The following is a 27,494-nucleotide window of genomic DNA, read 5'->3' on the forward strand; positions in this document are numbered from 1 at the left end:
GAAGTTGGAACAGGACGTTTGGTCATTTTGTGAGCAAACTGTGGCAACTAAAGTTGGCAAGTGATCAAAGTTCTGCCGTTGGATCGTCCCAGTGTATAACTCGCCTCCTCCAAATATTTGTCCGTCCTTTCCCCTTCTTTAATAACATTACAAATTTGTTTTTATTGCAAAGAAAGCATCCGAAAAGACAGCTTGTGATGAGTGAAATAGTTTCATTTTTTTTCTTACAAAAAAAGAGAGAAGGGAAGACAGAGAATTGCTTCAGTGGAAACTGTGACATCTCTTGAGTTAGAGAATCTTCAGTTGTAATGAAGCATTAATTAGCAAGTGAAGAGCAATATAGCAGAGTGTTGCTATTAATTTTTCTGTAGTGCCTAGCAGCTATCATCATGGACCAAAGCTCCATTGTGTTGTGTCTTCAGCATCACTGAATGAAAAAGATGGGACATGACCCAGAGCATTGGCAGACAATGTGCAAGAGACAACAGGTGGACACAGCAGACAGCCAGGGGAACATTGGGAAACAATGAGACATTAATAGTATAAAGCAAAACAGCTGCATAGGAGTAGTATATTGTTCATTAAGCACCGAGAGAGAGCTTTGGTGAACAGGAGGTAATTACCCAAATCACAGTTTAGACCGAACTCCAGTAAGCTGAGGGATGTGGTAACTGTAAGAAGAGCACCATATTCCAGAGCATTCTGTGTTGGAAAATATATTTTATATACTGCTCATCTTTAATTCATGAATGATGATCTATGGGAATCTTTGCCTTCCTTCCAGCTCTTTTGCCATATTGAACTTCATCTGAATAGCCACATTCAGCAAACCAGACTTATTATTCTAAATACACCACACTAAAAACATTTATACGTGAAGCTATCTGGTTACTTATGCAGAAGACAAATGTATTGTTTCTGCGCTCTCAGGACAATTCCAAACATTGTGAGTAAAACACAACACACTGTAAATTGTGTTGCCTTTGCATGACTGATCTGATCATACTGGATTCAAGTTTATATTAGAGTCAGGTTCTCTTTCTAAGTCAATAGCTCGAGTCATATGGCAATGCTTTAGCCTGCCTTATTTATCGGATAGACTTCTTGTAAGAGTTTAAAACAATGGTGCCTTATTTTTCTTCTCAATGAAAATATACCTACCCACAACTTGCGATGATCTTAAAATCCTTTCCGCTAGGCACAGTGAAAAGCAATTACACAAAACAAGGCATTTGTGTTTGATGCAGGGTGGATTTAGATGTCTGGTTTTCTTCCCTGCTGATATTTGCACAGTGGAATCTATAGGTCTTATATGTGAAAGGGTCTGATAGGTGATGGGCTGTGATATTGTAGTGATGCTGTTAGAAACAACAAAAACAATCCTTGTTACTGGAAGGATGGAAGAATAAAAATATGTGTGCATTGATCCAGGAAAGGTGACAGTTTAGGAGCTGCTGGTGAAAGGCATCTGAAGGGGCAGCTACCTGCAGCTCTTCATTGGCTAGAAGAGCTGGTCAGGTAGGAAACAAAGGGCAAAATGTGTTTGTCAACCCCCCATCTCTGAATTTGAGGCCACAGGAAACCCTTGTAGGAGCCAGATAGCATGATGGTAGCTGCCAGACCTGTATCTGAGAAATACCAGTTTCTGAGGAGAGGGACAGCAGGAAAGTGGGTTGCCTATACACCCTTTCTGTGGATTTTCTTGAAGCATCCAGTTGCCCCCTGTTGCAAACAGGATGCTTAATAGGTGTTTGGTGTGTTCTTCTTATGCTTTTGGATTCTTACAGTTAAATCATTATTTTTCTTCAGTATTTGCATGGATTAATAACAAACACTTTAATATTTGCAAAATATTTACTCAATAATTAATATTTACTCAATTTTGACTGAGTAAAAAGAGTGTAGTGCTCATTTAGTGTCACACATCACCAAATAATCTGGAAGCTCAAACCATAAGTTAATACACTATTGCAGACCTATAGAATTTAAAGCATAGCATAAAGGGAGGAATAGAATGATTGGCATTTAAGGTGCAGCATGAAACCATCAGGCGAAGGGGGAGGCTATAAATGCTGGGGGGGGGATGTGTACATAGACGGTTGGATCTTTATTATTTGCCTTATCAATTAAGTTGATTACGTCTCGAATATGGTTTTTAAGTAATCTAATTTTAATAAATCATTTTTGTTCCTCATTGATAATAGTATCTTAAAATATTATTTAGTCTATTTGCCATAATTGTTACCAGAATCTTGTGATCATCCTTTAATAAGAATATGGGTCTGTGCTACTTTTGCTTCTTTCCATGGGGTATTTTCTTCTTTAGAACTGGTGCTAATGCTATATCACAGAGGTTGAGAACCTGTGACCTTTCAGATGTTGATGAACTACAGCTCCCACTGTTCCTGACCATTTCCCATCCTGGCTGGAACTATCAGGAACTGTAGTCCTGCGACAACTATTAACTTTAACTCATTTACAGCTGCTTCTGGTTTTTGTTTAATTTTCTTTAATGAACCATATGACTTTCAGGACAAACCTGAAAGTTGAATCTCTGGTGGTTGAGTCGAAATCAGGTGACTCAAGTATCTCCTCTAATTCCACTCACAGCGGACTTCCTCTTACTTAGAGCAGTAATTAACACTTTCCTATATGACTTTGAAATCTTAGAAGGAGATGCATGATGGATATCATTGAACATGCTTGAACTTTTTTTGGAACATTCTTTTCACATAGCACTGGTATCAGCTGCTCCTTTGACTCTGTCTGAACACTTATTTTCTGTTGCTGTTCCTCAAAGTACAAACATACTAAACTGAGACCAAGACATAAGTAAAACTGAAACATTGGAAGTACCCAATGAGCAGCATAAGAGGATACTTTTGCCATGTATTGTTCTTCATGTAATTATTGTTTATTGAATTCAGCTTACATTTTTTCTTAGAGCCATGATAAACAGAACTATCTGAATTGTATCTTTATAAATATTGAATTCAGATAGTTAAATAGTATCTATTGCTCTTTAAATCAGTGTAATGGCAATATAACTAACAAAAGGGGGAAAAACCACCACTGTAACATCCCAACACCTGTTTCTTAATAAATAACCTACCCAGTTCTCCCCTAACTGGCCATTATAACTGGGCCTCTTCTCAAGAGTGGTTACTTCATGCCACTTCTCTTCCTCTCATCAAAATCTTCTTCAAAGCCCTTGCTGGAACTGCCAGCCTTGATTTCTAGTTCCAATACACTTTGTTAGCCTTTAAGGTGTCATAAACCTCTTTGCTGGATCTGATGCAGAGCAGATTAACATCGCTCACTAATTGTTGCAGTAAAAGTAAAGGTAAAGGACCCCTGACAGTTACGTCCAGTTGCCAATGACTCTGGGGTTGCAGCGCTCGTCTCGCTTTACTGGTCGAGGGAGCCAGCATTTGTCCACAGACAGTTTTTCCGGGTCATGTGGCCAGCATGACTAAGCCGCTTCTGGTGAAACCAGAGCAGTGCACGGAAACGACGTTTACCTTCCCGCTGGAGCGGTACCTATTTATCTACTTGCACTTTGACGTGCTTTTGAACAGCTAGGTGGGCAGGAACTGGGACTGAACAACGGGAGCTCACCCCATCACAGGGATTCAAACCGCCGACCTTCTGATTGGCAAGCCCTAGGCTCTGTGGTTTAGACCACAGCGTCACCTGCGTCCCACTAAAACCATAACTCCTCATAAAATCCATAAGCATTTTAGCATAAATTTATCCTTATGTAAAAATCTATTCATGGAATTTTGCCTAATATACACATTTCCCAGTTGTTACAGTAGTTGTGATAATTTGGGGGGGGCAGTTTTATTCTTTCGCTAAACTTGTTTCTGAACTATGTGTCCCTTGTGTAATATTGTGCCCATGAGCTGCTTAGGATTCTAAAAATGTGGCGGAATTGCAGTAGAGAAGTGATATAAAGCATGTTTCATAGAATCGTAGAAATGTGGAGTTGGCATAGACCCAAAGAGTTTTTGTTTGTTGTCCTCATTCTTTCATTGTACCATGACAGGTGGCAAAAATGCTCGAAATGCCCATCTTTTATTTATGTATTTGTTTGAGAAATGAAGTAATTTTTTATTATACATTCCATGGTAAAATGCATCATCTTACCAAAGAGTCTTAGTTGCAGAAATAATAAACCACATGCTGAAGCTACAAAAAGAAAATTTGATCACTTACAGTATTTGCTTCCATTATTTCACAGTGGTACTGTTTGCAATAAACGGGCCAATTCTATATTCCTTTACATACAGCCTTTTCAGTGTTTTTATTGGGTATTATCCAGTGTTAGGCATTCTCATGACAGATCAATTGAAATCAATGGACTTAAATTACTTACTGTCACAGGCGCGGTAGCGGCTACACTAGAGTAACGACTCCTCACGACGTTGCCTTTTCATGCTTTTATTTAGTGAAAGCTATTTACAGTGCAGAGTCAGTACTATGTACATGTTGTCAGTCTGGGTCAGAACCTCCGAATGGGGGTTCCCGCATTTTCCTCCAGCAAAGTAGCCTGGGAACATTGAATCTCCGCCCCCGCCGCTTTTTGCGCAATTCCGGCGTTGGCGGGAGCGGTCTTCTGGTCGCGCTTTCCCTGCTTCCCATTTCCTCTCCTGAGCGGAGCAATGGCTCTGATACCCTACCTGAGCCATGCCCTCTACTTCCTGATTCCCTGCTGGAGACATCCCCCTCCCCGCTCCCACTGGCGCTGGGAGATGAGCTTGAGCTTAAGAGGGGAGGAGGCTGTCTGTAGCTGCTCTCCCTCACATCCACATATGATCATTTAAATTAATTTGCAGGGCAGCAGAGAAAGGTGCCAGATTTGAAAAGCACCAACTTTTAGCTGCAAAGGAAGAATCTTGATTATGCTTTAAGAGCACAACCTGTTTGTTCCCCAGTTTGCCTTCCTTTAGCTGTAGCTTGTACTTTTCAGTCCAGGAAAGGTGGTTGTGGTTAGCCCAAAAGGAACTGGCAGGCCATTGTTTAAGAGCCTGTGAGTTGAAATTTCTAAATACTGCCGTAAGAGAATCATGAACTGCAGGTGTCTGTATTGATAACAAATTTCCACATTGGAATTTCTGTAATCCATTAATTAAGAAGCCCCATTCTATACAATCAAATGCTTTTTCAGCAGCTATGATATGCAATAAAATTGTATTATTTGCCTTATCAATGATGTTGCTTACTTCTTGAATATGGTATTTAAATGATCTAATTTTAATAAATCATTTCTGTTCTTCATTGATATAGTATCTTAAAATATTATTTAGTCTATTTGCCATAATTGTTACCAAAAGTTTGTTATCATCCTTTAATAAGGATATGGTCTATGTTACTTTTGCTTCCTTCCATGAGATATTTTCTTCTTTAGAACTGGTGCTAATGCTATATCACAGAGGTTGAGAACCTGTGACTTTTTAGATGTTGCTCAACTATAGCTCCTACTGTTCCTGATCATTGACCATCCTGGCTGGAACTATCAGGAATTGTAGTCCAGCAACATCTATTAACTTCAACTCATTTATAGCTGCTTCCATATTTTGTTTATTTTTTGCATGCCTTTTCCACCTGGCATAGGATGGTGGGGTCCCAATTTACTTCATATACAAAAGCTGAAGCAGCTGAACAGATCTTGGGTTGGGGTATTGCACAGCGACTTCTGTTTCTGTTATTTTTGCCCCAATGTTAATTGTTTAATATTGTTTTTAACTGCTTTTTGACTTTTTTATTTGGAGTTTTCATTGTTTTTGAATGGAAGGATGTGGGGTGTACCTGGGATAAGAGGAGCTGGAGAGAGCAGGGCAGAGTGACAATCAAAGTGGTTCAGGGTATAGTGTGGGAGGTGGGGCAGGTTGGATAAGGGGCACACAGCACAGGCACTTAGTTGCTGTGCCATGTGCCAGCCCCTCTGCTAACCAGGGGAAGTATATGACCATAGGGCTGTCCCAACATGTCACCGGTCCAACACATGTGGTAGGCCATACTCTGCAGCTTGTTTTCTCAACTGGGCAGAAAGAGGGTGATCTAAAAGTGGAGGATACCGACATCAGTCCCTTGTCATGGTCAGATCACTTCCTGTTGTGATTTAGGCTTACATCACCTTTTCCACTCCACAGAGGCAGGGGACCTATTAGGATGGCCTGCCCTCAGAGGCTGATTGATCCTCCTTTTTTGCCTATTAATTTTTATTGTATTTCAAAGATTTTGACAATTTGCAGTATAAAAGCAGAAAATACATACCGGTAGCACAGCAACAAACAGAAACAATATCACTCTCCAGTTTAAAAGGTCATAGTTTGTTTAATTAGCTTGGGAGAAGAAGAATCATAGAATCATAGAGTTGGAAGAGACCACAAGGGCCATCCAGTCCAACCCCCTGCCAAGCAGGAAACACCATCAAAGCATTCTTGACACATGCCTGTCAAGCCTCTGCTTAAAGACCTTCAAAGAAGGAGACTCCACCACACTCCTTGGTAGCAAATTCCACTGCTGAACAGCTCTTACTGTCAGGAAGTTCTTCCTAATGTTTAGGTGGAATCTTCTTTCTTGCAGTTTGAATCCATTGCTCCATGTCCGCTTCTCTGGAGCAGCAGAAAACAACCTTTCTCCCTCCTCTATATGACATCCTTTTATATATTTGAACATGGCTATCATATCACCCCTTAACCTTCTCTTCTCCAGGCTAAACATACCCAGCTCCCTAAGCCGTTCCTCATAAGGCATCGTTTCCAGGCCTTTGACCATTTTGGTTGTCCTCTTCTGGACACGTTCCAGCTTGTCAGTATCCTTCTTGAACTGTGGTGCCCGGAACTGGACACAGTACTCCAGGTGAGGTCTGACCAGAGCAGAATACAGTGGTACTATTACTTCCCTTGATCTAGATGCTATACTCCTATTGATGCAGCCCAGAATTGCTGCATCAATAGGAGTATAGCAGAATGTATCTGCCTGGTGCTTGAAAATATGCAATGAAGGTGCCAGGCAAGCCACCCACTTCTAGATTATGCCTGCTGGCACCTTTCTTTCAACATTTCACAGTCCCTTCTCAGTAATGGTGCCTACCCTGTGGAATTCCCTTCCATCAAATGCCGAACAGAAAATCAACTACCATATTTTCCCATCTATAAGATGCTCCCATGTATAAGACCTCCCCTCCCCATTTTTGGGGACTCAATTTTAAGAAAATGAGGGGAGATGGCCAAAAGTTCTTGAGCTTCTCCCACCATGCAGCTGTGGGCAAGAAACACTCCCTAGATTGTTTCCCGCATGCAGCAGCAATGGGGGAAGTTGCACTCCCGCCAACCAGCTGGCTGGTGGCACGCAACTTGCCCCCCCCCCAGCTGTGGGCAGGAAACACTCCCTAGATTGTTTCCCACGCGCAGCGGCATCAAGGTACGTTGCATTCCCACCAACTGGCTGGCTGGCGGGCGCGCCGCTTCTCCTCCCATGCCACTATCTGTGTATAGGACGACCCCAGTTGAGTCAAAAAACCTTGTCTAATACATGGGGAAATACGGTATATGACTTTTAGAAGACTTTTAGAGCCGGCCCTGTATAGGGAAGTTTTCGATGTTTGATGTTTTATTGTGTTTTTTTAATATTTTACTGGAAGATGCCCAGAGTGGCTGGGGCAACCCAGATGGGTGGCATTTAAATAATAAAATTATTATTATTTATTATTAAGATAAAAATAGGACTATTTCTATTCAAGAATGGGTGGGATTAATGGGTATAGGTGGGGGTACCCACAACGCTGGCCCTGGCTCAGGGTATAAATTATTTATCAGGGTATAAATAAGCTATATACTGTATCCTAAAGACCCCACAGTCTCTACTGACCTTCATTCCAGGGAAACTGAATCCTGAGTGTAAGTGCTAGAACCCATGGAATCTCCCACTGCTCAGAGATTGGGGTGGTATGTAAAAATATTATAAAACAAATATTTAATGGAGGAAAGTATAATAATAATAATAATTTATTATTTATACCCCACCCATCTGGCAGGGTGCTTTAAAACTGGGTGCTTTAAAACTGGGTGACTTGGTTGAATTGCGTTCCTGCGCTGTTATCTTGGCAAACATTTGTTCACCAGCTGAAAAGTGGCATCCTGTTGTCTTCTAGGGGGATATGTTATGCTAAGTAGGGTGTAAACACTGCATATATTATTGGAGAGCCCAATGGGTCATTACCGTAAGTAGCCTAGTAAAAGAGGTGAACAAAGGTGATTTGGAGCCAGGGTTACTTCTCAATAATTCAGGAAAACATAGAATGTGTGCCGCCCCCCCCCCAATAAAGTAGGCAATGTGCATTCTGTATACATTTCAGACTTTAAATTTAAATCATGGTTTTTTTAGCACTGTCCACTCTGCTGCCCTAATAAATAATGAGTAGAAAATAATCAGCTAGAACGCCTGGCCCTGCATAGCACTTTCTCAAGGCTCTTGAACAAAACCTTTAGTCAAACATAGTACTTGTATACCCGATGGAGTGCCATTAAATATGATGCACTGACTGAGCTAGTTCAGTTTGTTTAATGTAATTAAGAGTCTGTGATAAATCCCTCCCTCTTGCATTCCACTGGAAAAGCCACAGTGAATGTGCCTAGTGAATGGCCTTTGCACACAACCTGTTTGTCTCAAATGAACGCCTTTTGTTTTTTAAATATCTGTTTTGCGCTGTCATTTCTGAATGTCTCTTCAGTGTAAAATAAATGGCTTATAGAAGTACCTAATGGGAGCTGGAGGACTGTTTATTCTCAAGGAGCCTTAAAGTTCATGAAGAGGGGTCTGCTGGGGCCCAAATCAGTCAATCTTTTTTTTTTTTAAAAAAAATGCAATAAACCAAATAAAGAAACTATAGTTCAGAGAGCTGACATCATACTATAATATTTCCCAGACAACCCAAGGCCTCTCATAATGTGTGTTTGATGCTTTCTCTCACTCTCTCTCTCTTTGGTAGACACACACAAAGATTCTAATTGATAAATACTTTTATAGGCATTTTGGAGTTGTTTTGTGCAATGAAGAGTATGCCAGCCATGCAAACAAAACACAGTAGAGCAGCATTTTCGAATGATGCTTGGAATTCTTAGCAGTTCTGATAGACCCTGGAGAGAAAAAGCCAAAACACACACAAAAAAGAACAACTGTTGAATAAAAAAAGGCACCAAAGTGAAGGAAATGAATGTAACTTTATTAATAACAAACTTTTATTGCAGCTGCACAGGGTGTTTGCAGTTGAACACTTTATCTCTCTTTTGTGAAGTGAACTATAAAAGACTGAATGTTTCATATTCAGATATGAATGTTTGATCTCTAACCCTATTTTTGTTAAATTATGTGTGCTGTACACACTAGATCTGCAGGTTTAATCTATAGCATGACAGTGACCCTGGTACATCCTGCACAGATACCACATTAAGGCATTCCACAGAGTTAGTTTGTTGGGATCAGATTTCCTGATTTGTTTTGATTTTATTTTATTTTGCTTTAAAGCAGCTGCAGGGGGTTCCCATTTTGAGTGGAACATGAACTCCAGAGGAGATATTGTTTAACCCTTTCCCCTGTGCCTTTCCCCCAGTCAGACTGCCCTCCTTTCTAAGGTACTACCAGGCTGCATTCACACTGCAGTTTATTCTGTTTCCCTGATGTTTTCCTAAGATGCTGCCTTATGCCATGTCTATGTAGCCCCAATATTCCCTGTAGAAGCTCAAGCATCATCTGCTACTACCTCATTCTACTTTAAATTTAGGTGGTAGGATCTTCTGCTTGTAGAGCATATGCTCTGCCACATAGCCTTTGGTCCCTTCTCAAAGGACTCTCATTTGCTGGAAGTTTTTAAGCAAAAGTTGGATCAAGGATGCTTTAGTTGAGATTCATGCATTGCAGGGGGTTGAACTAGATGACTCTCAGGGTCCATTCAAACTCTACAGTTCCATGATTATTGACTTTCTAGACCAGGGATGTCCAACAGGTCGATCGCGATCCAATGGTAGATTCCCGGGACGTTTTGGTAGATCGCGGTCAATCACTGGCTCCCTTTTGTTAATGGCGGCAAAAGAGCATCTGGCCCTGCCCTCTTTGCTCGGTCCTCCATTATTGCATGATCTCTAGAACGGAAGGCGGAGTTTTTGCTGTGAGTCTGATTGTTCCTTTAGCAATCTTTTGGTTTACCCCTTTCTCCCTAAAAAAGCTCAACAACTATTCTCCAACCCCCTTCCCCCAAAGGAGTAGATCACTGGCCGTTTTTTATTCTGTGAGTTGATCGCAGTCTCTTAGGAGTTGGACATCCCTGTTCTAGACCAACAAGCCAGGCAAAAAATCAGTTTGACCTTCATCCCAGCTTTACTCCTGTTGGGACTTGAATCTGTTTCTTATCTTTCTTAGTCCAGGCAGCTTACCATGTAGTCAAGAAGTTGGAAAGAACCTCAGAATTTACCTAGTCCATTCCCAAAAGTCCCTATTATGACATTGTGTGGAATGGGTTTCCTGATAGGATTATATCTACAGGATATCCTTTTCTGCAGAAGGTGGTGATTGGTTGGGTATATAAAGAATGAGGCAATCTTTTAGGTATCTTTGTCTAGGGTATATCAGTACCAGCATGTTGAACACACCCTGGTATGTTGTAATTACAGTGGTGCCTCGCTTAATGAATGCCCTGCTTAACGAAATTTCCGCTTAACGAAAGGATTTTTCGAGCGGAGGTTGCCTCACTAGATGAATTCGTTTTATGAAAAATTAATCTAGCGAATCACGGTTTCCCATAGGAATGCATTGAAATTCAATTAATGCGTTCCTATGGGCAAAAAAAATTTCAATGCATTCCTATGGGATTCGCTAGACAAATTTTTCGTTATAAGAAAAGACCCGTCACTGTACTGTTCTTCAGTCAGAAAGGGGTGGGGTATAAATAAATTCTTCTTCTTCTTCGGAATGCTGTCAATAATAGATTTGTCCTTAACCCCTTTTCCAGTGAGCTGCTGGGATGATGCACCAGATCTGTGACATTTAATGGCTATTGACTTAATATAAGCAATTTGTATGCACATAAAGCAGTAGCTTGCTGATTTAAACTTAGAAAACAGGCCTACTTTTGTAGAAGAGGATTATTTTATATGGATACAGGTCAGGGCACTAAATTGGAGAGTTGTATGGGATGGATTTCCTGGAAGCTCTTGAACAGCAATTGCATTGAAACAGAAAATAACAGAAGCTGCCTGTCATGTCCTTCCAAAAAGGAGAAAAAAATAAGTAAATGTGAGTTTAAAGTAAAGGGAGTATGAGTTCAGGTCAATAGATGCAACTATCTACAAGTCCCAGCACTCTCGTATCAGGGTTTTACAAAGAACCATTCAACATTTCAGTTTTATGATGGATTATCTTTCATCAAGATTCCAGATAAAGCTCTAAAAACCAGGGCCATCTGTTTCAGTTGCATTGCAAATTCTATGGCATTATTATCAGTTAGGGGTTTCAATTATTTTACTTTTTTGTCTTTCCATCTTAAGTCTTCTGAAAACCAAAAGCATCAATCTTAGGCTCTTATTTTACTCCTAATTGCTTCAAGAAATCTTAGATAGGATGTCCCTTTTAGTAAAGCAGAATCATTTACAGCTGGTGCTAAAAACCAGGAAATGGAGCAGGCACCTCAAAATACTTCAGTTCCCTAAATCACACAAGGGTCAGACTGGAGGAAATCCATTCAGTGGACTTGCTTCCTGTGGCTCTTTTCCATGGATTGGATCATTCATGGAGAGAATTATTTGTAGGGGAGGCGTTGGTAGAGGCAGGCAGCAGAGGAGACAATTTCAGAACTCATGTCATTTTATCTAGTGACTGTGGCTCATCCTTGTGTTCCCCACCACCCCCACCCATGACCTATCCCATCTCCCCCCCACCCCAGTCATCCCTGTCATTTTCCCCACCCTGTCCCGACCCATGACCTATTCCGTCCCCTCCACCCCCCAACACCCACCCAGGCGAGTCTCCACCTCCATTCGGTCTAGTCTGTAAAGGCGAGCCGAGCTGCTGTGGTGAGGGAAGGTTTTCTAGCTGCAGTACCAGTGTAGCTGCCGCTAGAGGGTGCTGTTTTGCAGCCTTTTCTGGTTTCTTTTTCCCAGCATGCGCTTTTGGGTGAATTGTGTGTTCTGAAACACGGGGTTTGGGGTTTTTTACATTGCAGGTGTGACATCTGTCTACGCAAACTTTTCTATAGCCTTCGGACATTCGCAAGTGATGTTGTGTCAAAATTTCACCACAATCGGTCAAGCGGTTTTGGTGAAAAGTGGAAACACACCCACATGCCCAGTTTACATTTATATATACAGTATATATATTTACAGACTGAGATGAATCCTTCTGATTCTCTTAAGATCTGCCAAAAACAAAATGACAGATGAGGCGCTAAACTTTGTATTGGGACTGTACCACTTCAAATTACCATTGTGGGCACTCTCGTGATTTCTTCATACCCTCTCCAAGTAAATCCCCACATATAGAAAAGGAATGAATAAAGGATGGAACTGTAGAATAGGAAGTGACCACTAGGGTCATCCAATCCATCCCCCTGCCATGCAGGAATCACGGACCCATGGCCATCCAACTTCTGTGTAAAAACCTCCAGTGAAGGTCCACCAACTTCCAAGGTAGTCTGTTCCACTGTCAACCAGTTCCTATCAATCAGAAAGTCATTCCTAATGTTTAGTTGCAATCTCATTTCTTGTAATTTAAATCCATAGATACGAAGGCTAGGCAGGAGGCCCTTCTGTCTGAAAAATAAAGCCGTGGGGTGTGTGTGTGTGTGTGTGTGTGTGTGTGTGTGTGTGTGTGTAGTGTGTGTGTCTAGTATGTGTGAAATACATAACTATACTAAATTTCATCATCCTGTGGTGGCCACAGATGGCACTGTGAATTAGCATGTGAATTAGCATGACGAGAGGCATAGGCAAGCCACAGAGGGACAGCTACAACAGGCTGCAGCAGCCCCTCCCCAGAAACCATGCTGCTCTACTGGCACATCCGCCTGCCAGCCCTGGGGCCCCTGTCCCCATGATCCAGATCTCCAGTCTGGGTGGCACTGCTACTGGCCACGCCCCCCCAGCCACTCAGGGGAACTGCTGCTGAGATGCACATTCTCAAAGCCATATGCCTCTTCCATAGGGTCTGTTAAACTACTAGAGGAATGCCATTTACATATCCTCCAACATTTCTCCGATGAAAATAGGGACGTCCCATTCCATAACAATAATTTTACTATTTACACCCCACACATCTTACTGTGTTGCTCCAGCTACTCTGAGCAGCTTCCAACTTATATAAAACATTAAAAAACATTAAACATTTTAAAAACTCCCCTATACATAATTGCCTTCAGATGGCTCAGGGGTTGGATAACTCCATAGCCTCCAACATTTCTCCAATGAAGATAGGGACATCCTAAGGAATAGTGGGGCATTCCGGGGTCAAATCAGAAACTGGGATGGCTTCTCTAAATTAGGGACGTCCCTGGAAAATAGGGACACTTGGAGGGTCTGCATCTAAAGGACCATGGGGTGCACTGAATATCTGTTTGAGTGCACATGTTGTCGTTCTGTGGTGCATTACTTTTAGTGGGATGCATGTCAAAGTGCATATTCAATTGAAAGCAATGTGGTGTAGATAGTGCATGCATAGAGCAATGTCTCATTTAGTCCTGCCATACCTCATCCAGAAAGTAATACATGGAAGTGATGCATGGGGATAGATTGATGCATGCTTGGATAGATTGATAAAGAAGGAGGGGTGAAAAAATTGGAAAGCTTATTTCTCTTTGCTCTTCTTATTTGGAGATGAGACAGAAGAAAGAAAGCAAGAGCAAAATACACTGACTGCAAAAAAGTGGGTGTGCATTTGTTTTTATTATTACTATTAAACCATGGTATTTAATCCTGCATTTACTGGAACAGCACTTGATAAGGGAAGAAAGTGTTCTTTTCAGGCTTTCCAAAGACTTTGAAATGACAGTGAAATACCTAAGCATCAAATCTAATGGGAAAGCTAAAGTTGTCATCACAGCAGCCTATGAAGCTCACCAAAATTCAAGCTGATGAGAGAAATTCAGGAGCATTTATTGTTTTACTGCCATGGTGCTGAAGTAAGCCTTAAAGCCAGCTGTATTAAAGATACAGAGAGTGATCAAGAAGTGGGGAGTTATACTGTTTTACTAAGTTGGACTGAAAAAAGTCAATAAACTGGCAATCAAAATGATCAAGAATAGATGTAATAAATATGATTCAGAGAATTGTGTGTATTAGGCAGTCTGAATACACCCTGTAGTGCTTTGATTCCTTTCCAAAATCATGCCACCTCATAGGCAAGTTTTTAAAATGCCAAGATTAAAAATCAGTTTACGGTTATGGGTGCTCAGTCCTTTGTGTTCACCTAAAATTATGTGGGTCCCTTTGGAATCTATCACAATGAAAGCAAATAGTTCATTGATTCCAACAGGATTCAGTCAGCCTGTCCGAATCAACTTGAAATTGCAGGTACTAATTTTAACTCAATTGTAGATTCCGCTTTAAGGTTTATTGAAAAATATTTTTTCCTTCACCTATGATTTCAGCATGCCATAAACTTAAAATAGTTAAAAGCAGCCAGCTTTTAACTGGGGAGGGGGTTGACTTGGGGCTTGATGCCATTTTGTTTCTACAGTCAAAACCTTCCTAAAATTGCTATTTGCCCCATGGGGGGGGGGTAAGCCATAGCTGTCAAGTTTTCCCTTTTCTTGCGAGGAAGCCTATTCAGCATAAGAGAATTTCCCTTACAAAAAAAGGGAGAACTTGACAGCTATGGGGTAAGCATAGAGGTACCAGTATGCGTCCTTCCTTCAGGGCATTATTAGGTGATTGCTTCAACTGGAAAAATGGCATGGGAGGAGGGTTAAGCCCCCCTCCGCCTCCCGCCATGGCCCTGATCTGAGTCAGGAGAGCACCTGCAGATCTGTTTGCCACCTTGGGCAGGTCTCTTGCAATCTGAGTGAGCTGTCCCTTCAAACACAGATTGAATGAATAGAACAGAACGATAAAAGGGATGTAATTTATGTGGAATATTTGAGTTGCTTTTTTACAGACAAGGAAAAACTTGTAGAAAGAAAAATGTTAAAGGAGAGGGTTATATTGCAATGTTCCTGTATGCTATTGAACATCTCTCCTGCAATTCAGAGATGCGTTGGTGGTGTTAAACTGTAACTGCACCCTTAGGAGTAACCCCAAATGTTCCAGCTTCTGGTTTTCTGCTCCGCTATGCCAGCTGATTACCTGAAATGTAATGCTTCGATTGGGCAACACTACATAAAGTCTGCATAGATTTAGGGCAGCTGGCATGTTCATTTCTAATTTCAATTTTTGGCATATGGGAACATTTGGCACTTTAAAGTCTTTCATTTTGGAGGTAGGCAGGATATTGCTGTGGGCTATCAAAGATCAGATTCATGATGAAAAAGTTGCAGGAATGAAGGCTTAGATTAAAAGACTTTGAGCGTCCCAACTTCCTGTATACGGCCTTTATTCCCAACTCAATATATTTTTGTACTTGCTTACTTACCCATGATAGAGCTTACTGTCTCATGATAGAGACAGTTTATTTGATCTCAGGGCATATTTATTTTTCACTTACTTGACTCAGAAAAATGACAGGCATGCCATTCCAGACAGCATATACCCTAGCAACTTTGGTGTTTCTGCTGGTCCACTGTCATTACTGGCTCCGGCACAGCTCAGCACACAAGATGTGGAGTTCAGTAGTGTATTTTAATTCTTTATTCCAGAACATGGCTTACAGCTCGGCACTGCCTACCAGCCGAACTTGCTTCTACCGAGCAGTTGCCAGAACTAAAGGTCTCCACCCTCTAGGTCTCCCTAAGACGGTAGATCCCACCTTTTTTCAGCTGGATGTTTCCCTAGCAGTCTTTAACTATGATGGGGGAGGGCCCCTCTGTGCCCTTTGTTCTGCTACATGCAAAGCCCTCTGTGCCCTTGGAGACAAAGGGGGAGCAGAGCTTGGTTCAGTAGGAATGGCAAGGGAACATAGAATGCTGATATTCCCAGAAATAAAATAATTTGCAAAGCATTTCCATTTCTAGGGAGCCAGTGTGGTTTAGTGGTTAAGAGCAGTGGACTCGTAATCTGGTGAACCGGGTTCCCGTCCCGCTCCTCCCCATGCAGCTGCTGGGTGACCTTGGGCTAGTCACACTTCTTTCTCAGCGTCACTCACTTCACAGAGTGTTTGTTGTGGGGGAGGAAGGGAAAGAAGATTGTTAGCTGCTTTGAGACTCCTTAGGGTAGTGACAAAGCGGGATATCAAATCCAAACTCTTCTTCTAGGTGCACTGTTATGGTATAGCTAATGTCTATGATTCAGATTGATGTACTGTAACACATATATGAACTCCAGCCACTTTCAGTAGCGCTCACATCTTGAAAACATGCAGGTATTTATTTGGTGAGCATGAGTAGGCAAAATGTAAATTCATTTGTATGGTTAAATTCATTTGTATAGTTTCTTCTTTTTTCTTCTTCAATTTTAAATTTGTTTTTAAACAAATACAAGAACCATTAAACCCTTATGCAACAGTACATCTAATAGTGTTTGTTTAATCCATTGACTCTAGACATAAACTTATACAGTCAACATTCAAGAATATTACTTATCGTAACCTTTCCACTGAGAATATTGAGCGGTTGGTATAACAAGGTCTTGATTTGATTTTGCCCATTAACATAGTTTAAAAGGGGGTCCACATTTCTTGGAAGATGTCTCTATTTGTTATGCCTTTAATTGCCCTCCTGTGCTTATTTGTTTTGGGGCATAGGCTTCCTCACTGATTGCTCAAGTTAAATGTGACAGTGCTAGTAGTGTCTGGCCGCTGCAATTTATTTCTTTGCTCTGCTTACAAGACATACAAAAATAATCTTCATTGCAGCTTTCTGTGTTCCAGCAGAGCCCTTTGTAGCTCTGAATGCCAGTGTAACCCTGTGGACTCAGATTATAGTTAGCAGCTAGAGGAATTTTTCCCTGGTAGTCGGGCAAAGATGGGCCACCAAGCCTCTTGTGCTGGGGATGTGATGATGTGGAAACTATGACTTTGTAAGTTTAGGCTGATATTTGAATAGGTATGTTTAATACTGAACATATGTAGATAAATATGGGAACAACAGTTTGGATTTTTTTTTAGCTGCTTGTTGGTTTTTCATATTGCTCACAAGAGTTCTTATTTAAAGAAGAAAAGCTCACTCCTGCATTTCTGCAAGATCCCCTGTCGGTAGGGAATGTTGTGAAGCAATGTATTATTGCTTGAATTTCCTCTATGCCTAATCACCAAAACTCTAATAGATGGGAGTCTGGTTCCCACTGGCCTGCTAAAATTTACCTATCTCCTTTATAACTGCAGGTCTCTCTGCCTTATTCTGACATTATGATACATATGGAAGATAGACTTAGCAAAATATTGAAACCTGATATTAAAGAGTCTGCCAGACAGGGAAGCAGGACTTGAGAAATCCATTCACTTAATCTTTCTCGTACTCAAGTTTTTTCTCAATGGATTTGTGATAGCCCATAATTGGGCCAGAATTACATTTTTTTTATAGTCTTGATAAGTAAAGTCTGTGATCTTAAGCAGTTGGGTCCACTGAAACATTTCCCCTCGTTTAAATTGTGATCCTTGTTCTTCTCACATTACTTCCCCCACTCTCCTGCAAGCTTCCACTCATTCTTGCAGTATTTATTCAGCCCTGCATCTAAATTTTCATCCACAATGAGGATAAAAAAGCACAATATCCCTGCTTGACTATTCATGGCTTCCCTCCCACGGCTGGCTGTGTTGTCATTATCACCAGTGGGAAATTGAAAACGGACTGACAGGCTGTCAGATAGGGCCTGCAAGGGCTGGTGGTTTGTGCCCTTGATCTAATACATTTGCTCCCAGATAACATATTGATTGTTCAAGCTAAATATTGCAAAGAGAGAGCTCATATCCAGAGCCGCCGCCTTCTCATGCTTTTCTGTCAGTTGGTTGATTCACATATTATATTTAAATTCAATATATTACCTCATGAGATTTTTTTAAAACTTTGTTTCCATGCGAGTAATTGTTCTTTGGATGTGTAATGGGTAGTGTTAGAGTAGGATCTGGGAGACCATGGTGAAAATCCCCGCTCAGCCATAAAACACACTGGACAACCTTGGATCTGTCAGTGTATCTTAGCCTACACTACCTTACATGGCTCTTGTAAGGATAAAATGGGGAGTGCAAGCTACCTCGAGCTTATCTGAGAAAGGGTGGGTTGCATACAAAATTGTGAGAAGCCAGGAACCCCTGGAACCTGGGCCCCTTGCTAGGTGGAGGGTTGCTTGCCTGGCTTTGGGAAGGAGGTGGGACTAGAGCCCTTGTGCCTCCTTCCCAAAGCCCCTGTAACATGACTTTGAGGGGGCAGCACAAGGGCTCTGGGATGCTGACAGAGCCCTTGCACCACCTTCCTAAAGCCAGGTAAGTTCAGATTGTCACAGCTTTACACAGGTGCGTGTGGGAAATAAATAAATAACTGGAGAATGGGTTCCCTCCACTCTCCATTTATTTATTCCCCCCACCCCACCCAACTGCACAAAGCTACAATTGAGTAAGTAAAATAAGCATTAAGTTGCTAGTTATCTTTATAACATCTGTATTAATGTGTATGGAATTGTGTTTAGATCAGACACCCCCAGACTGTGGCCCTCCAGATGTTTTGGCCTACAACTCCCATGATGCCTAGCTAACAGGACCAGTGGTCGGGGAAGATGGGAATTGTAGTCCAAAACATCTGGAGGGCCGAAGTTTGGGGATGCCTGGTTTAGATCATAGAGTCAAAGGATTGTAGAGTTGGAAGGGACCACGAGGGTCCTCTATTCCAACTCACTGCAATACAGGGACTTTTTGCTCAGCATGGGGTTTGAACCCATAACCTGAGATTAAGAGTCTCATGATCTACCGACTTGAGTTGTTATATCGTTTGTGTCTTTGCTGCCCTAGGCTGCTATGAGAGAAAGGGTGGGATATAAATTTAATAAATAATAATAATAATAATAATAATAATAATAATAATAATAGCAAAAAAGTTTTGTTATTCTTGCAATAATTAATATTATTATCACCATATTATTACATTTTTATTTATTACATTTACCCTGTGGCCTGTGACATGCGTTGGGCCTGTGACATATTGGGATAGCCCCATAGTTTTCTTGGCAGCCATGAGCCATCCCAGAGCCAGTCACCTCAGCATAGATGTTGAAGTTCCTCTAAACTAGCAGTCTGTCTTGTAGCTTGGTGGGGGGGGGGAGAGTGATGCCAAAATTTGAGGCCCCTCCCCAGCCCTCATGCTGCCTTCCCAACGCCAGATAAGTGAGGTGCCAGGCTTTGAGAAGGACACGCAAGGCTCTGGCAGGGCTAGAGCCCTCCCACCACCTTCCCAAAGTCCAGCTTGCCCAGCTTTAGGAAGGCAGCTCAAGGGATGCATGGGGCATCCAATGTTGCTAAGGGTTTCCAAAAAAGGCTTCGAGGGCTGCATTCAGCCCTTGGCCACATGTTGGACCACCTTGCTGTAGATGGTGAGAGGACTGAAGTTTCTCCTCTTACCTGCCCCCTCCTGCTTGTCTCCTTGCCACAAACACCAGTCTCTTGGTTCCTGGCCCCATCTCAATAACTACAACAGCCTGAACTATATAAAATGTAGGGATTTGGTGCAGGGGGTGGGGAATGGGAAGGCCTGCTGAATGATTATATAGTGCTGGGGAAATTGTCAAGTGTTCCGGATAGTTTTGGATGCGGCCACCTAGAAGAGTAGAAAGAGCTAGGATAGAGTGTTCTTCTTTACTCCATTTCCCCAAGATCCAGCTTATTTGGAACAAGTGAAACTTAACCTAAGCTCTATTCTCACTGCCTTCCCTATCCACCTTTCACAGCATCAACATAAACCAGGGGTCACCAACTTCTTTTTGAGCCCATGGAGATATTTGCAAACTTGAGACATTTTTGCAGGCATCCCCAGCAACCACCAGCAATTGGCCCAACCCAATCCAGAAATCCAGACTTTCCCAAACTAAAGTAAGCCACCCGAGGATGTGTTTGACATTGAAACAATGCATGTTTTTAACTGAAAAGAAAGCTGTTTTCCCCACCACCAGCATGCCAATAAATGCATTGTGCTTAGTTTAATGTAGAAGTGAAGCTTACATGACTGATTGCAAAACACCCTGAAGGACACTTTGTTTTATGTGCTAGATCCCATAATACATTAAATCCAAAGCTGATCAGCTTGCTGAAGTAAGTGATATACAGTGGCCACAATCCAGCATAGTTAAGTGATGGCCACATGAACAATGTGCTGGATTGTGGCCAGTCAACTAAACTTGGAATTGATTGCACTCCATGCTTATTCTTAAGAGGATTTATGTGGAAGGGAAAAACTATTCCATTCTAAATAATCTCAATCACGGGTCAGGATTGCTTATTTCAAGGGTGCCTAAGATGGTGCCCTACATATATTGAGGAACTCCAGTTCCTATCAGCCCCATCAATCAAGAGATGATGGGAGTCAATGTCCATCGGAGGGCCACAAGATAGAAACCCAAACCTTATCTGCAGCACTCAAATTCAACACTCTATGTGTAAGCTATCTATACTGGAATTCTTTTAACATGTCTACTTTATGCTTGCATATAGTATATATACTATCTATTTATTATTGTTACTTCAGATTTATAACCTTCCCTTCCTCTCCAGAGGGAGTGCAAGGTAGCTCATGATGATAAAAACCGCATTAAAAAACAACTTAAAATAATGCTATGACATACAGTGGATACTTGGGTTGTGAACGTGATCCGTGCGGGAGGCATGTTCGCAACCTGCAGTGTACGCAACCCGCAGCACCGCGCCTGCCCACACGCGGGTCACGATTTGGCGCTTCTGCACATGCACAAAGTGCAATTTAGTGCTATTGCTCATGCGCGAGCGCTGAAACCTGGAAGTAACCCATTCCGGTACTTCTGGGTTCGACGTGGTGCACAACCCGAAAACACGCAACCTGAAGCGTCTGTAACCTGACGTATGAATGTATTGCAGTATATATGGTGACTTTTTTTAAAATAAACCATAAAACACTCAGTCTGAATAAATAAGCAAAAAGTATCTCCATAATAGTAAAGAATTTACTAGATTCCAGATTCCCTTTGGGAGGGAATTCTGTGCCTGGGGTGCCACCACTGAGAATGTCCTACACTGGGTCTTCTTTCTTTTTTGTACTAGTTGCAGCTCCCAGACTGTTCTTTAAAGGATACCCCTGTATGGGGCTTTGCAGTAAACTATCTGGGGAGAATATACTCTTTCAGTATATTCATAGAATTATAGAACTGTAGAACTGGAAGGTACCCCGGGAGTCATCTAGTTCAACCCCCTACACTTCTCTGACTTCTCATGGTATATACTGCATGATATCTTAATATGCCTGTGTCCTTTACTAGTTCCAGCTTTAAACTATTAATGAGAAAGGGAGATCTGCATATATGAAGAATATGTTTTCTCCTCTGATTTTGACATACACATACAGTATCTGTGGGCAGAACTTTTAAATCCAAACTACTGTGCACTCCCAACTTTGTGTCTTTTCTTCCCTTCCCCAATTTACATGAGTTACAAGTTGGTTGAGGTGGAAGGAGAATGGATATGATGAACAAATGGTATGAAATGGGGTGTGGTAGCGTGGGGAGAGAGAATTGATTTGGAGGTTTCCAAAATATGAACCACGCATACTATATACCACATTCACTTCCCCTACAGACTTTAGGTAAATGAAAAACACATGTAGTGACTTGTTGAGTTGACTTTGTTCTCTTCTCTATCCTTGTTATGGATTTGTTTTCTGAATCCAGAGTTCTGAGTGTTTCTTGCTGGATGCTAGCAGGCTTGGAAATATCACAGCATGTGGGACCCAGTAAAACATGAACTTCATTTGTTTTCCTTGGCTTCTGTGTGTCATGATGTGTTCAAGATGACAGACTCTGCAAAACTGTAAATTTTAGTTAGGTCTCAACTGAATCCTGAACTTTGTCCTGCTTTGCTCAGGATGCCCAGATAGGTTGTTAGAGGTCGATGTAATATTCCGCTCCATCCCTGAGAATGTATTTAATTCAACATTAAAGGTATATGAGGTTGTAAAGGCTAGCGGACCTTACACTCAAATAATTATTTGGGTTCCAGTCCACGTCCAACTGAAACAATGGCAAAACTAATATTTATTTTAATGGCATTGTTGGGCCCTGAAAGCGTTCTTACTTGGTTGGAGCCTTTATGAGTCTCTGCAGGCTTTTATCTACAAACCAGCCACAAACATGGGTTTTTCAGTGGAAGGTGATATCCACTAACTGCACTGGTCATTTTGGCAATGTGGCTTTATCCTTCCAGCATGTTTCTATACGCCCTTATCCAGAAAACATAAGTTCACACATTAATGACCAAAACTGATGGCAAGGGTGAGGGACTCAATATACAAAAACTTTTCTGCCTGGTTGCCTGTAAAAGTTTACTATTAGTGCGGAAAACACTTGGGTGAAATGCGGTCAATTTTACCCAGGTGAAACACTTTTCTAGGCAAGTGGGTCATAGGATTCTAGTCTGAAGTCCAGTCCAAAGAAAACTGTAGCCCTTTCAATGGAACAATGTTCTATGATCCTATCCTTCTGAATATCTTAATGCATTTTAAAAACATACTTGACCTGACTTCATCAGTGCCAACTTTTTTTAATGGTCGGAGAATTTCATTTTGGTTTTATGAGGAATATGTTTTTCTGGAGGTTATCGTGGCAGAATGCTAATTCCCCACTTTCACCCTAACTATGGGGAAACTAGTGCCTTTCTCCCTCACTAATTACATTTCACCTCCAGAGATCTTAGTCTGAATTGTCTGCATGAATGAGTCAATTTGCTAGTCTGAACACTGTTCCAGGGAGAAGCCATCATGGCTATTCCTGCAAAGAGTCACTCTCTCTCTCGGAACAGTCCAAGCCATGAAAGATTTCCAACCTAATATTACGGGTCAGAGGACTGGAAAATTTTCAGAACTGTATGGGGATGAATTGTTGTCATCATTCCTACAGCAAAACCTCCAATTCCAAGACTTCATAATAAATCAAATTTGTCTGGTTATTTGTTGCATTTTCTGTTTTTAAAAATATTTCGTAAAGACAAGACACTGAAAAAGTTCTAAGACAGGGGGAAAAACCCTGGGGGAAAAACATAATCAGCTTCGTGGTTAATGAGCCTTTGGCCTCTCAGAGCAGCTGCTTAGCTTGCAGTGTTCTCTGTTTCTGTTTCATGTGGGTGATAAGTGTCTCTTAAAGCCAGAATGAAGAGAGATTGGGACTCACTGCCTCAGCTGTTGATGTGTGTCACCCAACACAGATAATTAGGATTTTCTTCTAACCAACCTTCAAGGTTTCCCAAAGGGTGTTTTTTTTTTGCCTCCCCACTCATAAGGTCAAATGTATAATTTGAGAACGAGAAGACCCTTGGGAGCACTTCGTTTTGCTCTGTGCACTTCCTGGATCTCTTCCAGTCAGCTAAAATAAACAGAATTGCATTATGTGTAAACTGGGCTAACGTTGTAAACGAGAGCTTTCCCATCAAATGAAGCCGAGTTGCCAAGGTGGGAACTGTGTGGAAGCAGCTGATTGCATGTGCAAAGCATCCCTGTGCAGATAATTAAATGTGGGAATATTCAGCTGATGCAGAGGAAGAGGCATGGTGCCTGCTGGCTTGATGAGTTGATATGCTTTTTTTGCACAGTAGGTTCTGCGCTTGCATTATGTACTAGATAGGACATACACACATTATCCCTGGGTACATATAGCCTCTGTGCAGAAGAACCAATTGATGCATGGAAGCTGGGAACAGGGCCGGGGGGGGGGGAGGAATCCCACTCCTGCTTCCATACATTGATTATCCCCACATTTGGTCATTTGCAGAGGGCTATAGTGTTTGATTCATATGTATGTGCCTAGCTTAAAACTCCACATTTGGAAGCAACTGTTTTTAGAAGCTATGAATGTGCGCTGAATTTTATGCTAAATGCATTTTGAAGCTGCTCCTGTACATTTTCTGCATAGATAGGGGTTTGCTCTGATCTTGCAGGCTCTTCCTACATTTAACCAAAAAATCCATCTTCTCAGTTTGGTCAAGTCAACTTTATCTTTATTTAATGACATGGTTTGTAAGATTGTTGGGCAGTTTTAATATGTTGGAGTGGAATCTGGCAGAAAGTTATAAATCAATTGGACACAGCATGACCCACAAAACTAAACATAGCCCACCCACCATGTATTGTGGTCAACCATCCTCCCTCTCCCCCTCTTTTTTTAATGGGAAATAAAACTGGAAGGATCTTCCAACCATTGCCGAACTGCAGACATGGCTGGTAGCTGCATTTGTTTTGGTGATTCACACCTGTGGGCTGTGGTGCTGTTAACATAACTTCCACTGTAGCTTGCAGTGTCCATATATGGAGAAGTCCATATAAAACAGGGGACCCCAAACTAAGGCCCGGGGGCTGGATGCGGCCCAATCACCTTCTAAATCCTGCCTGCGGACAGTCTGGGAATCAGCATGTTTTTACATGAGTAGAATGTGTTCTTTTATTTAAAATGCATTTCTGGGTTATTTGTGGGGCCTGCCTGGTGTTTTTACGTAAGTAGAATGTGTCCTTTTATTTAAAATGCATCTCTGGGTTATTTGTGGGGCATAGGAATTCATTCATATATTTTTTTCCAAAATATAGTCTGCCCCCACCCCCCACGAGGTCTGAGGGACAGTGGACCAGCCCCCTGCTGAAAAAGTTTGCTGACCCCTGATATAAAGCATGAAAATTTTTCAACGTGTTCCCATTTACATTAATATTATATAATTTAATGCATTTGATGAAATGCCTTTTGTTCTATGTTGGGTTTCTTCTTTTTCCTCCTTTTGTTTTTTTAAAATGTATTTTTATTAAAGATTTCTTGGTTTACAAAAGTATGTGCAATGTGTCTCTTCAAGTTGAATTTTCTACAGATCAGTTTCATTTGTTGAGACATTAGTGTTACATTAGGAAGAAAAGGGGGAAAGAGGTGGAGGGGGGGAATGGTGAGTGGGGGTGGGGTGGGGTGGGGTGGCGATGTTTCTATTTTACTTAATGTATGTGTGGGGTTTTGTGTCAGCGTTGCTTGTGCAGGTTCTCATTGCTATTCACTTGTGTTCCTTTGGTGGTGAGAGAGGTTGGGGTTGGCATAGGTTGCTTGTTTGTGATTGGGTGTGGTGAACTTTGTTTTCATGCTGAAACAAAAGAAAACAATTCCTTCCAGTAGCACCTAAGAGACCAACTAAGTTTGTCATTGGTATGAGCTTCAATGTGCATGCACCCTTTTCATGTGTGAGTGGGGTGGGTGGGTGTTTTGGATCAGGTTAGCCATATTGATTCCTATGCTGTTGGTGGATTATTGCCGTTGTTTTGTTGGGCTGTGTATGTGATAAAGGGGAGCCATACCAGGGTGAAGGCATCTTCTTCTATTTGTCCCCGTGTCAGTTTCAGTTTATTGTTTAATTTTTTAGTAAGGCTGTTTCCCATACTATTTAGTACCTTTGGTCCGTGCTTACTCCTGACAGGTCTCTCCATTGTCTGGTTATGATGTTTCTGGCTGCTGAGAATAGGTGGGTTATGAATTCTTTGTGATGTGAGTGGGCATTGTTGTCTTGGAAGAAGTTTAGTAGCACCAGTTCTGGGGTGATTTCTAATACTTGCTTGGTTATTTTGCCTATTTCTTTTATGGCTGTTGTCCCTTTCCTTCTTTTGAAACAGAAAATCTAGCAGTGACTTTGCAGCATCCTTCCTTCGTCTGCTGACACGCAAAGACAGACATCCTTTCCACCTCCTCCTTTGCTCCATTTAAAAGAACTTGTTAAAAAAAACAAAACCTTGAACAAAGTATCACAGCAGCAATAGACTCTTCCCTTCCTCTTGTCCACTTCATTATATTTGATAGCTTTAAATCACAGGAGAAGTTTCGTGTTGTGGCAATCTGTGGAAATGGGATTTAACCAAAGTAAAGCTCTTCGGAAATATGGAATGAGATTAAAATGACTGGATCGAGCTGTGATGTTTTTATCACTTTAAATACTTAGCTGTCACCTTCCTGGAAAAGAAGAAGAGGCATTTGTTTTTATTTATATTTATTTATTTAATTCATTCACTGTATATCCTGCCATGTGCTTCAACAAAGCCTAAACACTCAAAATGCTGCACACCTTGAGTTATATCTATCTATCGCTATAGCAGCACATCATTAGAAATGACAGTGTGGAGTTTTGTGTGGACACTGTGCCTACAAAAGAACAGTGGGAGCTTTCCTAGATTTGATTAGTGGTTTATCTGGCTTGGTAGCCTATATCTGGTCATGGAGAATATCAGATGATGCTTCCAGAGAACAAGGCACTGGGATCCAGCAATTTTAGACCATTGTGATGGACAGCCAAGCGCTTAGGGACTCTCTGATCAGAGTGTTGTATGCCCTGACCATATTTCTTAATTCTCTGTGAAGATTCTATAATCCATCAATTAGTCAAGTTCTTTAGCTCCTCGACTGCCACCGTCACCTTTTTAACCGAGTAATAATGTTTAGCTGTTGTTCCATTCCCTGATGGTAAGGTACAAAACAAGTCAAAACAAATCCAGTGGTTTATACTGTATGGGGCAGGGGACAGACTCTTCCCCCCCCCCATCAAAAATGGAAAAAAGTCTCTTTCTATAACAGAGGAAACAAACAAACCTCTGCAAGTAAGGCAGAGAACTGTGTTTTTTTCTGTCTGCTTATTTTCTTTAACCTCTTGGATATGTTTGTTCACCTTGTGAAGAGGTTACAGAATGTACAGATGTGGAGAAGTTTAGGGAAAAACCTTTTAACCTTTTGCTTCTGGGAGAAAGTATCATCATTTGTATTTCTAAAAAGAAAGGTTTCTTTTGTGTTAGTTCAGAAGTATGGCTCAAGATTGCTTCTACCAATTTGACAATAAGTGAATAGAGGTTGTCCTTATGCACACTTAGATTGTTTTCCATTTCTTGCGTCTGTAACTCAGATGTAAAACCCACTTTAGTCATAATCTAATTGGTATAAATTTGACTCTCTTGCACTTTTTATCTCCCATTGATAACAGGTGCATATTCACACAAATAGCACGGGACGCTCAAAGGAGTTTTTAAATTTCATGAGTAAGCATTCTAAGTATCCAGGACCCGGTTAAGATGCTAAAATAATAGTAATATCAATTTATATATTGCTTAATTACAGTTGTCTCTAAGCAGTGTAAAAAAGCCTCTGTATAATGAAATGTAAAATGATTTAAAACCATAAAATCAG

Source organism: Zootoca vivipara, chromosome Z1, assembly GCF_965207765.1.
Source record: "Zootoca vivipara chromosome Z1, rZooViv2.hap1.1, whole genome shotgun sequence".
Taxonomy (NCBI): domain Eukaryota; kingdom Metazoa; phylum Chordata; class Lepidosauria; order Squamata; family Lacertidae; genus Zootoca; species Zootoca vivipara.